Raw genomic sequence first — 24,216 nt, 5'->3', positions numbered from 1 at the left:
TCACCTGCGGAAATCGTTTTCGGGGAATCAATTAAAAAGTATGTTTTCCTCTAACCTCAAGATCGAAAGTCGTAAAAATCGGCAAGCATTAAATGTGAAGGCAAAAATCACGTAGGCTTTGGCCGAATATCTGGCCACTTTCTTTTCAAGTTTGGCGGGAAATCTCCTCGGTACCTCCTGACCAAAAATATATTTAAAAAAAACAGACAGCCCACATACGACTGCTAAGCTCTTAAACTAGAACTACGCCCCAGACATCAAACAGCAAACACCAGAAAATAACATTAACCGCAATGGATATTGCAGGCATTGATTGGATTTTCATTTTCGCTGCCCCCAAAATGGTGAAGAGCTAACACACGGATGGATGTGAATGTGGATATATATATTACCATTGCAGGTTGTGCGGGGTGAAAATTGTTTTGGCCTCGGGGCATATATTTTTTATAGAGAGAGGGGGGGAGGAAGAGGGGGACATGTAGAATTATGTGGCACTTTCATATGGCCATAACGAAGCATGTGAATGCCAAAGCCAATTGCAGTTGGTGTTTTTTATTTTCTAGACCACGAGTTGGTCGGGCGGTCGGTCGGTCGGTTGATTTCAAGGCTGCCCCACCGGCCAAGTGGCAATTAAAATTCTTTGGCCTTTAATGAACGATATCCGAGGCATGAAATTAAAACATGTTTTCTCAATCTTGGCTAATGAATTTCCATGCGCAGCAGTTCCGCACCCTTTAAATACTGTTTTAGGGACCAGGTTGTCAGTTTAATAATCAATTATGTGCCGTGTACATTGACCTTCAATCTGGCCCAAAAGATCGCGACGAGTGTATCCACACCCAGGCCTAATAGATCAGGCAATTACCCGATTTGAAAGCCTCTTAGCTTCTTTTATTTCCCATCTATTTATGAAATTATAATTTGATATTTCAACATAGTTGTCAATCACAGCTGTCGCCGTTGTTGTGCTTATTGTTGTTTCTCCAACACAACCTTTATTGTATTAGTATTTTTTTTTTAATAATGGGGCGTGGCAGGGGCACAGGTATCGGGTCTCTTTTGTTGGCGTTATTAATTTGATCGTTAGGTTTTCTTGTCTGTCGGCTGCCGTTTGACACGATGATGGGTCTCCCTCAGATTTAAACACACTTCAACATCATTTGGACAGCCAGCAGCCCCCGTATTCTGGGGGCCTTTTGTCGGGGCAAAAATATAAAAAATAAATGCGAACGGAAAAAATACTTTGTACGGCCCACGCACTTGTCATAATAGATTCGTTTATAATTTTATTTGCTTTGGATTTTTTTTTTCGGTATGGTTGCAGGTTGATTTGGACTGGGCTTGCCGCACGGGCATTAATCGTAAGCGGCTTTTGTGCCCATGAACAGATTTAAATGCTAAATGCGGTGCTGAGGGTTTTACGTACCTCATAAATCCATGAACAGGTTCTGAAATAGGAAAAAATGCAGAGCATTAATTTAAAATTTATTGCAGTAAATGGAATTGCGTTTATGTTTCGAGTGAGGTAAAGTCAGCTTGTTCAATTTATTACTGTTTCGATAGTGTCATTCATGTAAGAAACCAACAAAAAAGATGCTGGTATAGTAAATATTTATAAATTTTGTTAAGCAAATAGGTAATTTATTAATAAATTAAATAAATAAACAATTAATATATTTATACAGTAATACATTTTACAGATAACCAATAAATCCTCTAAGATTCAATATATTATGTCATTCTGTCACATTTTCCAATGCGTGTATTTTCCACGCACAACTGTACCCGAAAACAGAATTTGCACATGCATCAAAGTGCAATCCAAAAGTGTTGCCTACTTCAGGGCGCTCAAGCACCTTCCTATCCTCATCGTCACGAGGAACATTCTAATGAACATATACAAAAATCTCAAGTGCCAGACGCGACGATGACGCGACGCTTTTGCCACCTAGCCACGCCCCCAGCTGCCCTACGCCCCTAAAAAAAAATGTTTTTCCCTGTATCGCCCCAAGGGAATGTGTCTGAGTTTGAGTCTGTCTGTCTAGCCATTGCGAAGATTGCGTTTAAATGCAGGCATTGTTGTCGTTTCGGGTCCCCGTTCCAACAGCAAGTCTCCAAAGGCTCAAGACAATTGAGTCTGAGAGCGTAATTTGCAACTGCCTGAGACGGCGATGGAGTTGCAGGCCAGGATGCAGGGCCCCCGAATCCCGACTTTGGCCAGGATACGGTGCAGACACAAGTGCAGCAGCAAGCGCCTAATGAGTGAGGGGCACGGGGAGACGCCGATGCAACTCCCTCCGAAGTTGCGGGCCCCGCGGGTCCGTGACATGTTGGCTCTGTGGCATGGCTGTTGTTTTTGCCCGGTTGCATTCTGCATCCAACTGGAGCCTGCAGGCGAATGCACCGAAAAAAGCAAAACACATTGCCACACGGCACACTGTTTGCACAGTAGCCTTCTGCCTTTTGGTTTTGAGCAGTCTGAGTGGGAAGCCGGACCCTCCTCCATCCTGAACCAAGCGGCCCAGAACTGGAGATGGAGCTGTATCCAAAGCTGCAGCTGGAGCCGCTGCAGACATCGTCCTGTGGCATACCCAACAGGCGTTAATAATCATTCTTGTTTTTCGCTTTTTGTGGCGAAAAAAAACAAAAACAAAACAAGTAAAAGCAACGAGTGTTTTTTTTTTACAACTTTTTGTGTTGTTTTGTTGGTTGTGGAATTGCTGTTTTAGTACCCTGGAAACTATGAATTGTACAAGGGTTTGATAGGCCCAGAAGAAAGTTGAGCACAATAATATCATAGTTTAGTTACTAAGATTTGTTAAAATGTATTGCCATTTATAATAAAATTTATTAGCATAAACATTTTTTCTGTTATTATTTTAAAGGATATTCATCCAGCCCTAACACATCTACCTAAATCTGTGTTTTTTTATGCTTCAAGTTTATCCTTTCGGGCCTTGGATTTCATTATATTTTTTTTGCGAAACTTTTTCATTTTGTGCAGTCAGACGACGACGACGTCATAGAGAGTGCATTGACTGAAGTCTGCAAAAAACACAAAAAACACAAAAAAAAATGAAAATGCAGAAACCGAAAAAAGAAAAGCAACCGAAACCGAGCCAAAACGACAAGTGTGTGTGTGGAGGTGGCTGATGCAGTCTGGTGTTGGCTGCTGCATCTTTTGTTGATATGTAGCGACATGCACGGTGCAGTTTTCCCGGAAAATTCTGCGGGTAGCGGAAAAGCGAGTGCAACGAAAGTTCAGTAGCTGGCAGCTTTTTGTCTTACAGGAAGCGTTTTAGCTGCGAACTAAAACAAAAAGTTGTTTGCCATAATTAAGACTTGGCTTTTGGCTTAGGCCCAAGCTTCAGTTAAGTGTTATTAGTTGGAGCGTTTCTTTTTTTCGGCCATTGTATCCCTGCGTTTCGGGTGGCGGATGTCGCAGGGAAGGAAGTTGCCAAGGAAGCGCAGCAGGATGGGGGTCATGATGAGGATGGGGATGAGGAAGTGGCGACGGCGGCGGAGTCGTTGCACTTGTTAATTGCCGCACCAGACTTTATTTTCCCACCCGCACACGCACTCCACGGCGGCCAAAGTCAAACAGTTTTGTCCTCGGCCTGGGACCACCTGCTTGGCCTGCACTGAGAGAAATAATAATCAACAAAATGTTGATTCTGATCTATGAATATTCCACAAATAACTTTCTTGAGAACAATGTGTTCCATATTATGTTATCTTAAATTTGAGCTTTAGTTACTGAAGCGCATCCTATAAGATCAATTTTTTCTCAGTATTGTTGTGGAATTGTTTGGGCCACGTAAATCATTAACTGCCGAATGGCCGAATGGCAGAGCAAACATTTGGCGAAATTTCAGGCACCAGTGAAGCCTGAAACAAAGGAATACATTTAATAGGAGTATTTCCTTTTTCATACACATTTTTTCGCTTGAAAAACTTCCCCAGGAGCGAAAAGGATGGCAGGAGGCAGTGGTAGGAGCCAAGGCAGGAAACTTGCAGCAGGCGACTGGTTTTTCTGTTTTTCTGTATTTCGTATTACATTTTTTTTTTCGCAGCGCGACTTTGGCAGTTATTAGTCGGCGGCTGCACGCGAATTTGCTTTATTTCTGCCGGTTGTTTTGTTGCTGGCGATGCAGCAACCAAAATCCAATTAGCTGCTCAAAAAGTTTTGCAAATGCGCGCAGAAAATTTAATTAATGTTGACACAAGTTGAGGCCGAAATTGAACGAAATTGAATTCGGTTTGCAGAGCAGGGAGGAGAAAGCCCGTTTGATTGAGTTGCCTGCTTTTGTGGCGATAAATATGCAGAAAAAAACACAATATTCTGATCGATGACCTTACACCACTTGAACTTTCGAGGTGTAGTTTAATTGATTGGGTAGTAGAGTAGATTTAAATATTTATAGATCTAAATATGGCTGAAAAATAGGTATACCATTCTTATGTGATTTCACTTTGCCATCAATTTGCAAACCATTTTTGTGAACAAATTCCGCACCACTTTGTTGACCAGGTCACCTGTCACTCGGCCCAGAAATAGCCGACCAACAGCAATCCACCATTAAACGTGGATGAGCAGAGGCCAAGTCAGTATCTCAAACCAGCAACGAATGTTAACCAGACCCCACTTCAACCAAAAAGAAAAGAATAAAATGCAAAAATAGAGCATAGCCAGGTGCGGGAAATTCAATTGGACTTTTTTTTTTAAACCATGGGGCCAGGCCACCAAAATGGACGCGGCCGCAGCTTTTCAAGCGTTAAAACATAAAAATGTCATTAACACTCAACAGATTTCTGGTGCGCCAACGGCCAAAAGCAACAAACGGCCAACAACAAGCGGCTTAAATGGCCAATAACAAATTGTTGCAAATGTTCGTTGCAAAAAGGTATACGAAAAAAAAATTGCCAAAGAACAGGCAACGCAAAAGTTTTTCCTTTTAGTTTTTTCCAAGTGCCTTATTTTATTTTGTTTGCTGGCTGTTTAGGTGTAGACTTAAATTTATTTGACGCTTAAAACCGAGCTGCAGACAAGAAAATGACACAGAAACCGAGTTGAGCCGCCGCAACGCGTTTAAGCCGAATTGCGAATAGCCGGGCTCGCAGCTTGGAGGTCGTTTATTGTCGCCGGGCCAAAATGGAGGTGGTTGTGGCTGGGGGCGGGATTGGGTATCATTTACGCCATAATTTTTCCCAAGCGAAATATTTTCCTTAATGGTTTTTAATGAGCGGGTTCGAAAGTGTCCGAGGTGTTGAGAAACACGCCTGATTTATAGAATCTGCGGTCTGTATTTAACGGCGGTACCGATTCGCAACGATCTTACTAAAGTTTTTGGGCGTTCCTAGGCAACCTACATAGAGTCCGGGAGGTTTTCCCCCCTCCAAGTCCGCGACAGCACCATCGATCGTTAATAGATTTGATTTCACCGAGGAAAACGATCCGAAAATTGGGAACAGCTTAACGAGGTTCTGTTTTGGGGCGTTACGCGAAAGTGTTGCTGGCAAGTGAGGAAAGTTTGGGTCATCTGCCAATAGTGGGTTTTCGATTTTGGGATTATGCAATTTACTTTGACCTTGATTTCTTTCATAACGAAGAGTTTTTATGTAGGGAGAGTAAAATACTTTAAACTTTTCCATTTAGTGTAACATTACTTGTAATTAAGTCCTTACTATCAAGTGTTTTTACTTCTCATAACTTAACATTTCTAATATCTTTTTAAGTAGCTTTACTGTTCTGAATTGCCTCTCTAAAGGGTCGCACTTAGTTTCCCATTCACTTTTCTTCTCTTTTTGATTCCCTTTTTTAAGTTTGTCCCCCCTTGAATTTTCCAGTGGTTGCACAATCTCCCAAAAATCTGATTTAAAAACCCATCTCATGGCAGTTTCTTTCCTTTCCCATGGTCGGGCCCCATATCACCTGCCTGGCCGACCGACTTCCTTTGGCCCCCAATTACACTTTTGATTGCCTGCTAACTGTTCACATCCTTATATGACTACGTGTTGACAACAAAATTAATTCAAATTAGCAGAGTGAATAAAACGAACCCATTCGAGAGGAGATCCAAGGTTAGCACAATTTCAACAGCTCTGACTTTGCGTGTTGGCCGGCTTTTCTCTTTTTTTTTTGCAGCTGCCCGGCAAATTAAAATTAAAGTACCCACAGCTTGTACCCATATAGCAACAATAACCGAGAACAACGATGGATAATTGGATTTGCCTGAGCCCGAGATCCCGCTTGATCTGGATTCTGAATAATAAAACGTGCACTTTATTTTATTACAACCTGTGGACATAATTGGCACAGCTTGGTCGGGCTAATCTCCCATACTCATACCCGATTCTCACCCTTTTGCTATCAATTACCCCCTGCTTTTGGCCAGGTGAGATGATTAGCTTCAGGTGAGTGACGGCAAACAGTGGCTAGCGACTATCTATCGCCCATGTCGCTCCTGCCGAAGTGAGACATTAATCTCAGTTAGGTTTATCTTTGATGCATAATAAATGAGTCGCTTTTGGCCGGGCTAAAAGCAGCTATTTATTAAAGGCGGCTACTCAAAAAAAAAAGCCGAATAGAGTGGCTGCCCACGGTCCGGCGATCTTATTAACCCAGTTCCCCTAAAATATGGCCAAAAGGAAGCACCAAAATCAACATCTCCAGCAACTTGAATACGTCTTGTGTTTGCATTTGCATTCCTTCCTGCCGGATTTTCGTTTCCTTTTCTTTTCACTTGCCACGCAAAATACAAAAAAAAACAGAAAAAATTGCTGAAAAACGTGAAAAAAACGAAAAGAAGGAAATCTGCTCATGCACAAAGTAAACATGGCGAAATAAGAGAGCAAAAATTGCAATCACTTTCGGCCAAGTCCACAGTCTCAACCCTGAGCAAACAGCCGCCAGCATCAATCTTCTAATGCGTTCAACAATTTTTTTGCGCTGCTCCAGCACTTCTTTTTACCCCAATGTTAATTTTTTCCCTTCCACTTTGGCGTTTTTCGGTGTTTACATTTAATGTGGAAGTACCCTTTTTGATTCGGGCTTAAGCGAACGTTGTAAGTTATATTTTAGTTAGTACGAGGTATATTAAAACAAAAGATTATATATCAAATATTTCAAATAATTGAGCATATATCTCAAAAAATTAGAGCTAAATGTATCTTTGGTATACTACGAAACACAAATCTCTACTTGCGCTATGCATATTAGAATACTGTCAATATATAATAAATATATTTCATTTATTGAAAAAATATATAGGACTGAACAAATTCTGTATCATTTTTTCCTGAGCATCTTAAAGCTTCTCCCAAAGAAGTATTTCAAAAAGAGTACTTTGATAGTCGTACTTAATATTTGCCTTGCCCTGTCTTGTCTGTTAAAGATTTTTCACTTCTCTGGCCTGCCGAAAACAGATTTCTGTGCCACATTTTGGGGAGCAGGAGAGCCGAATTGACTTGTTGTCACGCCCCCTCATAACCTGGCCCCCTTTGGCGATCCGATCCGTTCCGATCCCTTGCCTGTGACAGCGACATGCAAATTTATGAAAGCCGCTTGTGTTCCTTTTCGGATTGTTGTTGCACTGCATATCGTGTATTATTTCGTTGTTGCTGTTGTTGTTGTTGTTTATTGATGCCGTTGGCGGGACGGCAGAAACACGCCACTTCAGCCGAAGAAGTCGGTGGGGCTGCAAGTTAAAGCCGGGGGTATCTTGGGGCTTTGAGCTTGTTTTCGTGCGGAGAACGTTGTTAATAATTCGCTCGCATTACGCGCCGATCTCGAGGAAGATGTCGTCTTAATGACTTCATTAATATTGAGTAAAACACAGCGCGTTCAGCGAGTAAAGGGGTGGCGAGGGGGAAAAGTGCAACCAAAGCAGGCCAAAAAGGCAATGGCAAATGCAGAAAGGAGTCCGCCAAGAAGTTCGCGCTCAATTGCCAGAGTGCCAAAAACCCAAAACCGAAATGCTTCACTTGCTGCGATTTAAGCTGAAGTCGCTCCACCTCCTCAAATTTGTTTCTTGCCATTTCCGCTGGGGTCGCGAATTGATGAGACAGCAACAATAGCTGCCTTTCTCTGTCTCGCCGTAATTAAAATTAATTCGAAACCCAAGCCGGTAAATCAGCGAGAAAGCAAAGCGTTTGGGGAATGATACACCTGATCAACGCGAGGAGCGGAAAATGTATTTCAAATTAATTACAATCATGCTGGCTTAATGCTAGATTTACTGTCTGATAAATTTGTTGATGTGCGGAGTATATAGTTGCAGATAGTTTAAAAATCGATATTCATAACTTTTACTCTGGAACTAAGGGATTTCGGCTAATATCTTTTAAGGCTTCAATTTAAGTTTTAGCAGATTCACATAAAATTTTAGGTTTGCACAAAGTTTTGGCCAACGCTTTTACGAGCTTCAACAACTTAAGTTTGCTTCTCGTTTAGTACGCGCTCAATTTCAGCGGTTTTAATTTAATAAACTGCTTCCCCACATTTTCAACTCTGTTGCATTTTCCTGGTATCAAAGCCATAAAACTTATAATACACCCTGGCAATATACACATCATCATCATCTGCGCGCTGCAGCTGCGAACTGAATCAGCAAAAGTGGAAGCGGTGGAGCGGCCTTATGTCACATCCGCGTGACGACATCAAGGCGAAATTAAAATAGCGACATTTTATTGAGTTGTCAGTTGCATGGAGCACATGCAAATGCAACAGGCCACGCCCCACACAGCATCCCACCGCCTCCCCCAATTCACCCATCACAGCCAGTTCTGCCAGCCCACTTGCAGAACACACCCAAAAAATGGAAAAAAATAAATAAAAAACCTAAACTGCGAAGCCAAAAAAGAAAATAATTCATGCAACGGAGTAGAGGCGACACATGTGTGTGAGCTAAAGGATGAGGTGCTGATATTGCAACGCCCCACAGAGCAGCCTGCCTATATGAGAAACACCAAGAAAAATGCATTTTCAAATTGCCCAGAAAAGTAAAAATATTATAAATATGAGTCATACCAAGGATCATTATGGCCTATAATATATTTTATGAATTAATAATTTTTGTTTTATTCCTCAGATTTTAATACATCCTACATACATAATAATAAGCCATTTATGGGACTTGTGAAACTTAACAAAAGACTAATAAATTCTTCCTGTTTCCTGTGTTTCCAGCTCTACACATCACCATCAACATCAAAGACTACGCATTTTAATTCACAATATGTACCAATATTTATTCCCAACCATGATTGTGGGCGTCAACCGCTCCCACGTTCGCAGTGGGTGTGGTCACCAGCGTAGATTTATTTTTTCAGTTATTTTCTGACAGTGCAGAGTTTATTTGTTAACCCTCGAGAGGGCAGGCGAACATTCTGCATAATTTGGCAGAAATTAAAAACGAGGGTAATATTCATATATATAACCATGTACTCGCCATATAATATCCATATGCATATACCTGATTATATATGTAGATCCGCATGCTTGCCAAACAAAAGAAGGGCGTTGAAATTGACACCTCGAGTGTAAAAGAACAGAGCCGAGGGAAAAAGGCGAGAAAGGAAAGGCAAATAAAGGCCGCTGAAATAAAAACCCTTTTTCGACAGGCCAACGAGAGGAACTTGGTCGGTGCGTCCTGCTGGCTTTCTAAAAAGTTCAGCGAAATATTCACACTCATGTACTAGCACTAAAGAGGAGTACGTGAGGGGTAGATAGAATACTTCTAGGGTGTGTAAAAACTATACAAATTTTAAGAAGCTTAAAATACATGCATTTAATACCCCTTTCGGTTCATTAAATTTTTTATTTGGCTTTGTAGATGTCTATTATATTTTATATAAATTTAAATGCCCAATGAGTTAATAATCATATTTTAATTAACCTTTTCTTCTATCCTAAATACTAAATTTAAAATTTGCTGTACCCAAAATTAATACCCATCCCTATTTTGCATTCCCTGATGAACGACGCACGTCTAGTACGGACACACTTTGGCAATTCATTTAATTATTATATTATAACGCACACTCTTACCTTGCTGCACACAGATACGAACACTCACACAGCTGCATGATAATAAAGAGGAAAACGACCATAAAACGCTCGCACAAAAGTGCCAGGAAACTTGTGTAATTCATATCGCATAAAGCCAAGGGAAGACAGCTCATCAGGGGGATGGAGAAAGGAGCTGTGGAGGGGGCGGCACAACCGCAAGGCAACTGACACACACAGATAGCCACCAGCACATACACCACACACACAAACACATATTTTACATGGCTTTGACAATCGAATACGAATCCGTATCCGAATCCGCTTCATCGTTCGCGTCCCTTGGCCATATCAATTGCAGTGCGGCCGACAACGTTTGGCATTCTCTCCTCTTTTACCTTTAGTTTTTATTTCACTTAACTTTTTTGTTTTTGGTACGAAAACCACAAAATTACATTGAGTTGGGGCTGCTGCTGCCGGTGGTATTGGCCCAAAGCCGAAAGCCAAAAGCCCACAGCCCAATCGCAATCTCAACTTATCGCCGGCTCTGGTCATGTTAATTTTTAACCTCAGGCTTCAGCCAAATCGAAAGCTGATCGTATAAAATTACGCCTGACAGCGGACGCAGAGCGGTTATGTGGCGGAATCCGGGGGAATCATGGATTCGGCGACTAGGGGGGATCTCAGATCGGGGATTGGGGATCGGGGATCTGAGCTGAACTGAACTGAGAACCGCAAAAGGTGACACTCCGATGGTTTGGGCCGCTCCCCTGTCGCTGTCACTATATATAGATTACATATAGATATCGTACAGTTGCTGATCTCTGGCTGACTCTTTGGCTTTTTGCCGGGGTGGAAAGTAAAAGTGTGGGGAATAAGTAGCCGGTTGTATTTATTTTGGTTATTCTGGTGCACTAATGCGACTTCTGAAATATTTTAAAGTTCTTTAAAGTTCTTTGACTTGTTATCACAATTGCAATGCTTAGTGCTCTGCAGTTCTTTGCCTTGTGGGAGTGAGTAAAGTCGAATAAAAAAAGTCGCCAATTACCTCTTTTAATTAAAACAACTAAATAATCTGATATGCAACCCCCGCGGGAAACTTTCACCCGCTATAAAATCCTCTTTTGTAGCTCTCTAATTAACTTCTACCCGTGGAAATGCGGGAAATCTCTACATCAATTTGCACGCAACTCCGCCAAATATGGCGAAATAAATGTGCGCCGCCATTTAATGCGTAGGGTGCAGTCTGGTATTGTGTTGACCAACCCAAATAGCGAAATCGCTGTGGGAATTAGCTAAAGAAACCAATGGGCAAAAGGCTTTGAAATTTGCGTGGGAGAGTGGTTACTGTTGATCGTTGACCGTTATGGGGATGACTGGTTCCATTTGGCCGGGACCGCCTGTTGATTTGCCAGCGATCAAATACAGCATTAATTTGGCAATAAAAATAGATTTTGTTGCCATAAATATGGACCGGGTAATAAACACAAAATGTGACACAATCAAAACGGCAAGCGGCTCATTTATTGATAACAGTTGGAGACCAATCAACCAGTTGGCCAGAACGACTATTGGCCAAAGGCTGCCGAGATTGGCTAGCAACCGGTTGGCTGGCCCGTTGAATATCTTGCTGGCACTGGGCGTGTTTAGCATTTCGATTTCTATTTTTTCTTTTTTATGGCGCCAGCTTTAATAAGCATAAATAGCATACTTAATTGACAAATCAAAGGCAATTTGATAAATAAGGCGCACGCAAATCGAATCGCATAGAATGCAGTTCAGACTTTGCTAAATAAGAGTCACTTTGACTAATGAATCAATTTAGCCGGCTCCCGCCAAACTCAATCATCAAGTTCCTTATGCCCGATGAGCAGGCATGACTGTCTGATTATCGCATACCCCGCACTCCTTTTCGGACTGCGAACTAAGTTGAGTTGATTAGGGGAGCCCATTAATGGACAAGCTCGCAGGATATGGGATACAAAGACTGTCCCAGACAGTTCACATGACGTCTCTGTTTGTTTGTTTGTTTGCTGCTGCCTCTCCCTTCAAATCTCTTCTTTTTAGTCAACGTTCCTCAATTAATTGCAGCAAGGCAGAATAAAACAAAAACACTAAAAACAAAAAAGGAGAAAAAAAAAACACAGAAAAACGAGTAAACACACAAGTAAAGCCAAATGAAATCAACGAACCCAGGCAGGCAACAAAAGCAAAAGCTTAAGCTAAAGTTGAAATATACCGTTTAATGCCCAATGGCCACGCCTACTTTTCCCACACTACGCCAGCCAGCCAGGCATGGAGGGAGGGGAGCGTGTGTGCGAGGGGGAAAGTTGGGGAGTTGGGGGAGGTTGGGAAGAGGAGCGCTTAAAAATGCGTAAAAGAGTCAACTTTGACTGCAAACTGCAGTGGGATGTTGTTTGAGTTGTTGTGATACCCTGTAGTTAAAAAAGGTATGAACGGAGAGAGATGTGGAATATATTTAAAACGATACAACCATTATGCATTTGTTAAATATTTTGTAAAAATATATATTGAGTAAAAATATTGAAATTGAAAAAAATAAATTTTCTGTATTGAGACATTTGATTTGTTCTAATTTCTAAGAATATTATTAGTTCAGTAATAAAATAAGCACTATTGCTAACCATTTCTTATTTTTAATCTGAATAATTTTTGAAAAATTTTTGTTTCTTCAGATATTCGAACGAACTTAGATTGCAGTATCCCCCTGTCGATTCCTCATTTGCACCCTTGCTCCGGTTGCTATGCAGTTTTAGCTTCACTTTTAGCATTTTGCAGTTTGTTTGCGCTATGTCTGTGTCTCCGAGTTGATTGCACCACCACCAGCAGCCACCCCTTGCACCACTTGCACCACCCAGTCCCACCCAACTGCACTCTTATTGACAAACTTGTCGTTTTATGCCACTGATTAATAAATGAAAAGTTCTATCCAAGAAGCAGCCAATTTCTTGCTGACTCTCTAGTTTCGGAAAATGTGCCAGTGCTTCAATATTTTTATTGTTTTTTTTTTTGACAATGAAATTTTTGTAACATTGATTTTTAATTGCCCTGCAGTAGAATTGCTGAGCAACACACGAATTTTGTGCAACTTATTATTCGATTTTTGCAAAGTCAAGAGCAGACACCGGATTTTGTCATTTGAGAAGATCACGAAAAGTACTAGAGTTTTGTAGGTAGGCACGTGCCGGAAAAATCGCACCTAACTGGCCGTCTAATAAACAAGTTTGCTGGCCAAGAAACGCGTGCTTCTCCTCATTTAACTCCTTTTTTATACTTTTTGCTCTCCGTGGGCCGCATTTTCCAGCTGCCTGGCTAATCGGTTGCGTAATCTTAAACGCGACGCGGCAATTGAAATGGATTGCGGTGTCTTCGCGTTTGGCTTTGGCTACCTGGAGAATCGGCAGCTGCCAGTGGCGTCTCCCCAACCCCCCATCCAGTTTTATATACGTACACGTTTGGTTGCGAGTATATCGCTTTTTCGAGGGAGTTGCGAAGCTTGTGGCCAGCTGTGTTTTTTTTGGCCTGTCAATGGGTCTGACCCACAATCGATGCTCAAATTTCATTGCATTTTCCCCGTTCACTTTAGCTGGTAGGAGTATTTGTTTTATTCTCTTCATACACACGTTTGTATATGTATATGATTTTGTAAAATTAATTTTACGCCTGGCCGTCTTAACGCCATCCAGTCTGGCATGCTGGTGTATCCGTGTGTGGCAAGAATAGTTGCAGGCAACTGCAGCTAATTGCAGCCAGTTGCAAAAATAAAGACAGCAGCGGATTAAGGCAGCAGTTGCGTTGGGATAATGTCAGGGGATCAGGGGATTGGGGGAGCCGAGCAGAGGCTGCATGGAGAATGTTGCGCCGTGGGTCATCATAAAAACATTATGGGGAGGCGCGGAAAAGCAAACAAAAGCAGCGAACTTACACCGAAGGAAACGAGATATGCGAAGAGAAAGCCAACAGAGTTTATTGTTGTGTTTAGGAAGAAACTAAAAATATATGGTAAAACAAGTTACAAAAATCTTAAAAGGATAATAAAAATATGTGTACCTGTTAGAGTTTGGAAAATATTGAACATTTGGCGAAATACCTCAAGACATATTCACTTCTTCGGTATACTTTCTTAAGGAGTCTTTAGGACTTTTCGAAATTTAGTGCCCGAGTAATTACTAATTTCTTTTGGTGGTAACCTCCTTTTTCGAGGTAACCGTTTCCCTCAGTGCCACTGCAACTGGTGGAATTTTTCAAAGGAATTGCACCGAGAGCAGCAGCTGCAGATGGCGTTGTCACTGGTGCAGTTTGACAGGGCAACATGCGAGAATTTGATGAGCTCGCCTGTCCCCATCCGCAGCTCCAGCTCCGGCTCCCAGTGCCCATTCCACTGCCATACCCATACCCATCCCCCTATCCCTCCCCATCGCCATCCGCATCCATATTCCCTGTCCAAGCCACATCCAAGCCCCATCTCTCACCCACATCACCCATTCAGACCTCGCACTCCCTTGGGCATGACGAATGTGGAGTCTCTTGGGTGGGTGTGTTCATGGGTTCTCTTCTCATCTCGTGGCCTCCACATCCACCATACGCTCCATAGGTTTTTTCTTATTTTATTCCATACTATTTTTATGTTTTCCTTTTCTTTGCAGAAAGGTCAGGTTGCTGTATTGCCTATTGTTGGCGTCACGCCGCCTCAGAGCCCCAAGTTGCCAGCGTGCGAACACGTTTCGCTTGAGGATTGGAGCGCACAGGTGTCTTGGCTCTACATTGGACCCCTATTTCCACTGACCAAAGGCAAAGCTAGGCCAAAACCCAAGTCGTTGGTGATTGGCTTTTAGCCGCTGTCGCTTGTCAAAGCTGGCTGGCGTTTTTGGATTTATTTTTAATAAAACTGATGTCATTTATTGGTGTACGTTTATTGTTTATTGTTGCTAAATGGCTGTCGAAGAGGCACGAACATTCTGAGCCATGCTATACCCACACATACCTTACATATATATCTAACTTCGCGTGGGCTGGCGTGAGATTGTAACTACAGGGTGTAACGAGATTCCGCATCGATGTAAGCCAAACAATATAAGAGCTTTACGGTGCGAAACTCGATGTCAAGGGCGCCACAAACTCTGCGATACAAAGTTACAAGTAATAATTCCAAACTGTCAACAAATTACCATTGAATTCAATAGTTAAATATGCTAATAAAAAGCTATTGTCTTTAATAACATACAATTATGATGGATAAGGTAAATGTATAAGTATCTGATCCTTTTATGATATCAACAGTCCAAATCTTGTTCGCTATATCATTTTTAGAGCAGATCAAGTGCAATGTGACCTCAAAATAAGTTTTTAGTTTTTTAAGATAGAAATCCTTAAAAAAGAAACCCAAGGCAAGACAATTCCCGCTCAGCTGGAGCTGTCAGCGTTGAGCACTCCATCCACGACGTGCTCGTCTCAAAGTAAAAGGAAAGCTCCGCCGAGCTGCACTTCAGTTGCAGCCAGCTGAATTGCTCTTGGCGAATATATACATCTATGTACATATGTGCAGTTGATGTATCCGTGGGCCACCTTGATGTGTCATCACTTGAGAGCGGTAGCCGGAGTCGAAAGTCGAAAACAGAACATCTCAATGCGGTTTTCCTTCGGCTGGCTCGCCAAAAAGGCAGCAGCCGAACGCATTTTGCCAGCCACTCGAGTTCAACGATTATGAGAAATGTGTAACAGACGTGACTTTGATGTTGATGCGCCGCATCCAGACAGTTTGGGAGCTGACAGAAGCTGCTCTCCGCCGATGTGGAGCAGCTGTCGCATCTATCGATGGCTGCTTGTAATGCAGTTTTAATAGCCGCCAAAAGCATTCCGGCCCTGACCTTCTTTTTGGGCCGAGTTCGAGACTCTCGTTTTCCATCGTTCCGATTGCGTGCGTCTGCCATTTTCGCATCCATAATTAAAATGTGTGCGGCAAGTGGCAATTTTTAATTACACCAGATAAACTTTTTCATAACCATCGCAGTTCGAACGCCAAAGAAAAAAAAGCCACAAAATGTGGCGACCACCCGGCGTGGACTCATCGAATATAAACACGAGGTAGCAGCTGAGGATCGCCGGGGGCGACTATTAAACTTTTGTTAATTATCGCGATAAGGCAACAAGTTGTTGGCGCTACAGTTGGAACTGCCGTGGATGTTTGATACCAGCTGCCTCGGAATATTCATATTTCTTGTTTATATTTTTTATGTTTTTTTTTCGTATTGATTATGCTGGCTTTGATGTGCCGGTGTTTGAGCTTCAACTTTAACCCCAGCGATGGCTAATTGAAATGCACAGAGATGAAATCTGTGGGATGATTGATGGTGCAGCCATAAAGATGTTTACATTAAAACAACTGATTATTTATTGGAAAAAAATTAATGGAAAACTATATTGACCTCGATTTGGCAAATGCAATCTGATGTGGCTTTAATCTGTTGTTAACTTTAATAATTATACTAAACGTTGCATTGTTACTTACTCATTCAATTGTTTATAATTTGATGTATGATTGTGTATTTATTTGCTGAGGCATATTTTAACAAGTTTGTTAAGCATTTTTCCAAAGGAATTTTCCTAACCCCAATATCCGCCTTTCAACTTTAACCTCTACGCACACTTTTCTCGCTTTTGGCGACTAATTGAAATGCATGGTGGCATAAATATGAAATCTTCTAATTGGCTGCGATCGCCGGTGCCAGTGCATTTTGTCTGTTATTTTTTCTGCTCTTTGCTATTGTGGCACGTTGTCTGGCATGCAGTTACCTGCATTCGATCCCCCATCGCACCTGACCCCTCCATAATCCGTCCGCCGACGGCATGCACTTCCTTTTTGGGCTCTTCCATCGGTGCAGAGACGACGCATAGAAATTTTCTTTATAAATCAGTTGTTGTAGCTGCAAGTTGAATGTTGTTTTGCGGTTGTTCGAACGTTCATCGCTCGCCGGCTCGCTGAAAAGCAGCAAAGCAGCCAAGCAGTACAAGCAAAGTACAAAGCAAGTTGTTAAAATTCCTGTTTAAAGTTTTGTACGCACATGCAATGGCCTCGCCAGCTACAGCTTCAGCTTCCTCTGGCCCTCATTCCCAATCCCTCCTAGCCAACTTCAAAGGAAGCTGCTGATGCTGCTGCTGCTGCTGCCGCTGCCGCTGCTGCATGTTTGCATTAAAGACGCATTTTGTTTGCCCAGCAGATCCGAGAAACGATGACGACGACGACGACTACGACGACGAGGATGATGATGAGGACGTCCGCAGCGTGTTAGAATACACAACATGTAAGCCAACAAAACAGTTGGGGCCACTCATAATCAGGTTTTAGCCACGAACTGAGCTGAGCCTTCTTCCTCCGATGGCGGGATTGGATCCGATCCGTGGCCCCTGCATAAAGGGTGTATTGGCCACAACATCGAATCCAAACAGCCAAACAGTGTCGGCGGCTCTTGGGCTTATTGCCTGCACATGATTGCACAAAGGAGCAGCCGCGACTGGGCACAGTGGCCTGGGAAACTATCTCTAAAAAATAAGAGATATCTAGGTATTTTTAAGCTTTCATACTTTTATTGTATCGTTAGGTAGGTTCTTCGTCAGTCAGTGAGTTGAATCAATTATATGATCTTTCATTCAAAGATTTATACTATATGTCGCAATAAAAGCTTGCTAATAAGTGTATTTAAGTTTTGCATATCACAGTTTACGATCAAAACTCTATGTTGCTGTTAACTTTGTTAAATAATGAAATTTTGTTGCTGAAAACTGTGTAATAACTCTTTCTTTAGCTGCCCATATCTAAAATATTACCATCCCACAGTGACTTGGCAACCGATAGCGTAGCTCTCAGGTGGCCCAAAGTCGAAGAAAAACAGAGAAATCGACTGGGGCGGGACGCTTTTGGCCGCTTGGGCTAACTAAACAATTATGGCAACGGCTACGCGATCGCCCAGCGACAACGTTTGCAGAGGACAACAACTTCGATGATGAGGATGCGGATGATGATGATGAGTGTGGATAGACTGGAGCAGGGACTTGGGGGATAAATGCAGTTGGGGGAGGGGTGGAGCTACGTTCGCTGGGGCACATCCTCCGCTCGTCCATCTAACTATCCTCGTATCTATGCATCTATACTTATTTGTATTATTATTTTGCTTTGTTTTCTCTCGCCCAGCGCATTCGTTTTCTCAGCTGCCTACACAGAACGAAATTTATTGGGGAAACTATCTGTGGAAATTATTCGAATTTTTGTGGTATTATATTACGGTGCAAACAATTAGAAGAGGATAAGGGAATACTCAATTAAATACATTTCATATTGATTTAAAACAAACCTTAACTTTATTAAGTTTAAATCTTGTTGCGCTTTGTGTGTAAAGTGTGATTTATCCCCACACTCCCTTTATCGAGAGTTCTGTTGATTTTTTTGCCATTGTTGGCTTTTTGTTTTATTTATAGTTAGTTTGGATTTAACGCTCGCTTGTTTAGCCAGCTTGGGTTACCTCTGCCCAACATCTCTGCATTGCATTGCTGATGATGCCTGCGAGCTTAAAATCGTCATAAATGCATGGGCAACCGCACACGAGCACACGGGCAAAAACACACACACACGGAGGATGCAGACGATGCAGGGTAATTGCAGCAGCGAGGGCTGCTCAATAAGTTCTCAAGGATCTAAGAGAATCTCAATCCGCTGGTAATCTGGCAGAACTTTCGCAGAAGCCCCCGCAACATCTGCCTCATTCATATGGAGATGGAGCCAAATGCAGGCGAGTTTATGTGTTTTAGTTTTTGTTTTCGTCATATTCGAGTGGCGTTTTTGTGGCTGGTTTTCTTTAGTTTGTTCTGTGTGGTTTTATTTTATTTAGTTTTCTTTTTCAGCCACCCCCTTTTTTTAGCAGTGCCAGGTTTTTGTTGCGGTTTTCACGTGTTGCTATTTCTGCAATTTTTTTTTTGCGTTTCTTGGCAATTTGTTCTTGTGTTTTTGTTGTGACTACTGCCATGAATAAGCAGCAAAAATAAAAATATAAACAAAAACACCCGCCCCACCCACTGACCCTCCCGCTTCTTCTTCTTCTTTAGCTGCCGGCGATTTGTGTGCTAATAATTCAGCATTTGTTTCCATTTTTTTTTTCTTCTGTTTGTAGTGACTTTTTTCGGTGGCTCTATGTTGCGCTTGTTTTTAGCTACTTTTTTGTTTTTGCTTGTGTATTTTTGCTTTTGCCAGCTTTGCAAAATTGTTTGTATTTTCTTTTTTTGTTACTCTACACATTTTTTGCCCTTGCCGGTTTTAGTTTGGCCGCTCAAACATTGTAAATTATTTGCTGGTAGCAACATACATAAATATAGATACAATTTATCAACTCGGCTGAGTTAGAGCTTAGCCGGCCTCTGTTTATTTATCTTTTGTAGGTTTTTTCTCGCTTTTTTGTTACTCAGTTTTATTTACAGCATCGGCTCGTTTATCAAAGTTTGAGCCTCAGATGCGGACATCATCACTTAATAATATTGACACTTCTATACAAAGAGCACCAAACCGAATGGCTCGAATGGCATGGGTATAGAGTTCCAAAAGACGATTACGAGCTGAAAACGATGGCAGAGACACACACAGATGCCGATTCCAAGATACAGATACACAATCACAAAATTAAGTGATTATGTTAACCGGTTCGATTTTTTCCTCGTTTTTTCGTTTCGCTGTTGTCTCGGTTTTGCCATTCGTTCGTTCGGGTACCAAAACAGAAATTTACATCAAAATTAACTTGTTATGTGGGCAACAACAACAGCAGCAATAACAAAAACTACGGCGAGGAGCTGAAAACTGAACTGAAACCAAAACTTGGGCCTCCGAGCTGACAGCCTCTTCAAAAGATCTCCATCCTCAGCTCCAGTTCTTCTTCTCACAGCCAATCTTGTATAATTTCGAAATTAGAGCTCATCATCAGCCTATATCAAAGTCGTTCTTTGGCGTCGGCGTATTCTTTATTCTTTGTCTCGGGAGATATAGAAAAAGCATTCAGTCGATGGTCCCCTTCGTTCACAGATTTTTTGTCTTTATTTAAAGTTATCTAAACAGAATAAACTCTGGTTGGTGGAATTTATTTAACAATCATAGATAAGATGGAATTAGCAAAATTTGTATTCGCTTTGATTATACAGAAATGTTCATAGTGTCGATTGAAATGGTATTTGATTAGACAGCTCACATAAATTTTGTAAGAATATGGGGCTCATTAAAGGAGCTCTGATTTTGATAAGCCGAATATTCTAAGTATATTCATTTATTCAAAAAAGTTTATATTTGGATTTTAATATGTATGCACATCATGCACATGTGTCAAATGAATATTAATGTGTTTATACATAATATATGCCTATTCCCAGTTTGTGCCTAACTAGATGTTCTTAACACATTGAGAACTTTCTATCGTTACTAGAAGATATTAATTAGACTACAGTTCACTTGTTAGTGTAATCCATGTATTCATGCATTTGGAATTACCTCACAAAACAATTTAGTGCCCATCCGTTAATTAAACCCTAATTGGATTCGTTTGGCAAAATTTGCTGCTCTTTCCAAAAACTCATCATGATATCTGGCTAAGTTAATACAATTTGCCTATGAGCACGTGTAATTAATATTTAACGCAAGTATGCCCCGAGTAAGTTTCAGAGACTAACTGCTTGGCATAACTTTTTGGCAGCTGCAATTATATCAACCATACGCCATGTTGACTGTGTTGGCAAGGCAAAAGTTTCAATTAAGTGGCAAAGTTCAATTCCCTTACAGCAGCTGTCTGCCTCACATACATATACATATATTAATTATAATATAAATGAGCAAGCTCAGCTGAATCCATCAGCATAATGGGTGATAGAGATAAGGATAACACATTGGATGGCAATAGAAATCTCTAATTAAAGCCTTGACAATAGTTGACAAGAAAAAGCTGGGGGGACTCGGACTGCTGGGAAGCCACTAAGCGGCTCACTCTTGGCCCAGACATCAAGATCTGGCCAGACAAAGGTGTCTGGGTCCGGGATGATGGCTGTCTGGGCCTGGTTAGCTCAGTGGGGAAGTCGTAGTCGCTCCTGCTCCATAGATATTTCACCCTCGACCAGGCTTATTTCATTCATGGGCTGTGTTTTGTTTTTCCCTCGTTTTTATTTTACTAGCTACACACATGCGAGGGAAAAAATGTGGCATGCAAAAAAGGGTTGCCACCAACCACCGAAACCTCTCACAGACTCCCGGGGAACAAATACTTGTAAGGGGTCTCAAGTTCAAGTGCAGTCTCCATCTTGGGCTTCCTTCCTGCTGAATGTCTAGACTTCCACACCAGACAGGCGACTAAGACAATCGGCCAGCGGATTTGAATAAACATTAGAGAAAGAATGAAAGAAAGAATAAACGAAACATGAAAGAGACATTTGCTTATGCAAAATGCCTCGGAACAGTGCGAATTATAATAGCCCAGGGCTCATAAATTAAGCCCCCAGGCCGACAAAGACATCTCATTCGCTTATTTAAACCTAAGCCCAGAGTTGGGTCTCTGTCTATTGGCCGCGTGTACGTGTTGCAAATTTGTTTTGGAAATCTAAAAATTTGTCGGACGGAAGTCGCCACGTTCGTGAGCTTAGGGCACCGAGTTAAAAGTTAAGAACTGTTGGCTAAGGGCAGCTGCTCATCGGGTGTGCCTCTCTCTGACCTTGTGCTGCTTTTACTCTTGCACAATCTTTTTTTTTGTATTTTCTTTATGATGTTTATGCTTGTTGCAGCAAGAAACATGGCCTGACTTGGTCACACAAAAGTGGCAAAAAAGTAAATTTGTTTTCCCCCATTTTGTGGGTTTATATGTTTGTCTGCAGAATGCCAAGTTTGGCAAAGAAAAAGTTTTGTCACTCTTGAGATTGCTTTGGACATTTTAGCACGTTTAAAGCAAGGGCTCCCACAGCAGAATAATCTTTAGCTGACAGATAAACAATTATCGAAATAGTTTAGATCGGAATTTGACTGTTATCTGTTGAGCTAATAAAAAAGTCTGCATTTGCTGATACTTTGATGCAGTCGTTTTTTGTCAAATAAAATATTTAGATATATGATATATTTGTAACTTTACAAACATTAATTACATTCTTAATTTTTTCCGTTGTTCAATGTCAAGTTATTTTTATTTGGTACTGTGATCGACACAGAAAATGGAAAAACTAACGTCTGTGTAAATCACCGGTTAAGTTTTCCGCTCATTAACCGTGATATTATTACATCCAATCTGGACTTAAAAACGCCAAGAAAAATAAACAACGGGCCCATTAAATCACGCCCTTGTAAAGTGGGCCTAATGTCTACGCAGTCATTCTGATGTTGGCCTAGTTAATAATACATTAGGCCAAACATCACACACTCATCGCCGGGCCAATGCCGATACGTTGGCTGTAAGCCATGTAAAACGCCAGTTGAATTGTCAATTTATACGAAATTGTCAACAATTAACATTTAACAAAAACACACACACGAGAGAGGAAGTGGAGCGATTTGCGCCAGTCAGATAAGGCCAAAATGCTGTCAACTGTCAAATTTAATCATACTATAAAACGCAGGCTATAAAAAGCCAGCTATGAGATACAAGATACCAGATATGTGCGAGATGCAAAGCAAAGGAAAACAAAAGCTAACTGACTGACTGACATTATTTTGGCATGTTTTGAAGCTTATGACAAACGCCAGCTTGAGTTACTTTTTTCGGTGTCAGTGTCATTATCGTGTGAAATATTTTCATAGTGGCTTGCTTCTATTTCCATTTTTTCCATCTAACAAAAGATTTTTCCTGCCCAGCAGCAATGGCTAATTATCCTGATGGACTTACCTTCACAGTGGACCGCGTCTGTAAGTCTAATGCGAATGGCAGCCGACTTCCGTTTCCGCTGTCCGTTCGGCAGAAAAGTATCCAATTAGATTTTTCCCAAACAGCTGCGCAGGCGTCACCGCGAAAAGGGGGAAAATTGGCGGGGAAAATGCGAAACTTTTGCCACAACTTTTCCCAACGCTGCAGTGATTTTTCAATTTGTTGCTTTGCACTTGTTGTGAATTTTTCATTCAATGGATTTTATGCAGGCAGATGGATTTTAATATTTAATATACAGCTATTTGCTTTATTTTGCATACAACTTTTCTCTTTGGCACTTGAATGGGTTTTAAAAATAAATACTTTGCATATGTTAGATGTTTTATACATATATGTAATTCGGTATAACCAGGCACTTTAATAGCACAATTTTCGCGCAAATCTACAAATGGTTTTTTGAATAAAATGCGAATTCCCGAAATGGGGACCTTTAATATTTATACACCGGATAGAATGACAGTTGGGCTTTTCGCGAAATTCTCGCCGCTGGTGCGAATTGCAGACGGCCGCGGAAATGCGTTGTACGAACGTCAGAAAGCGCTCAACTTGAACTGAACGCAAAAGTATCTCGAACCGAACGTATCTGAATCTTTTTCCAGCATAAGCGGCGGCAGCGCTGCCGGCGTCGGCGTCGACAACAACATAGCCACGGCGGACCGTTTGGCAATGGCACTCTCGTTTCCGGCCCGTTCCGTTCCACTCGTTGCGAAAACCGGCTTGCGCATGTTGAGTGCCAGTGGAACGAGTGGAGTGGAGAACTGGTTTCGTTTCGAGTGACTTTCGGAGTTAATTACTCAATTATGCTGAAATGCACTCAAAAAAACGCAGCATTTTATATGAGTAGATTTAGTAGTTGCATTAATATTAATAGAGTGTCCTCAAGAAATTGAATATGTGTGGTCGAAATGGACATGATTAAGCTGGTTAAATTAAAAATATGTTTTTAAGCTTATCCCAGTTTTCTGTGTCTTAAACGAGAGATGCTAAGAAGCCATTTTTATTTATAGCGAAAGTTTTTTTCGGTGTACCCCAAAATAGGCACTTGATATGTGGCCAGTATGTGTGCAAGATATGCAATTTAGTGGTTGTATTTTAGAAATTTATTGTTTTTTATCGGCCAGAGTTCACAGGTAGATGGCAATTGAGATTTTTCACTTCTTTACAATGTTTTGGCGCTGGATTTATGGTCGAGGCGTCAATTTGATGAGCGTGTGAAATGCTGGGATGCGAAGGGATAGTTTCTGGATTGATGGATCCCGTCGGGCA

At 41.5% G+C, this 24,216-nt stretch overlaps 1 protein-coding gene across 1 annotated transcript in view; it reads right to left on the bottom strand.

Moving 5' to 3' along the window:
* LOC6737020 overlaps positions 1–23,537 on the bottom strand; it is a 58,610-nt gene extending 35,073 nt beyond the window's left edge. Inside the window, exons 1-2 of the mRNA XM_016170946.2 lie at positions 22,912–23,537; positions 1,427–1,448 (exon numbers count right to left, since the gene is read on the bottom strand). The gene's annotated coding sequence lies outside the window, so the exon portion shown is untranslated. The remainder of the gene's footprint in view (positions 1–1,426; positions 1,449–22,911) is intronic.
* Positions 23,538–24,216: the final 679 nt, after the last annotated feature.

Source organism: Drosophila simulans, chromosome 3L (assembly GCF_016746395.2).
Source record: "Drosophila simulans strain w501 chromosome 3L, Prin_Dsim_3.1, whole genome shotgun sequence".
NCBI classification, from domain to species: domain Eukaryota; kingdom Metazoa; phylum Arthropoda; class Insecta; order Diptera; family Drosophilidae; genus Drosophila; species Drosophila simulans.
This window is presented reverse-complemented; position numbering and strand designations above follow the sequence as displayed.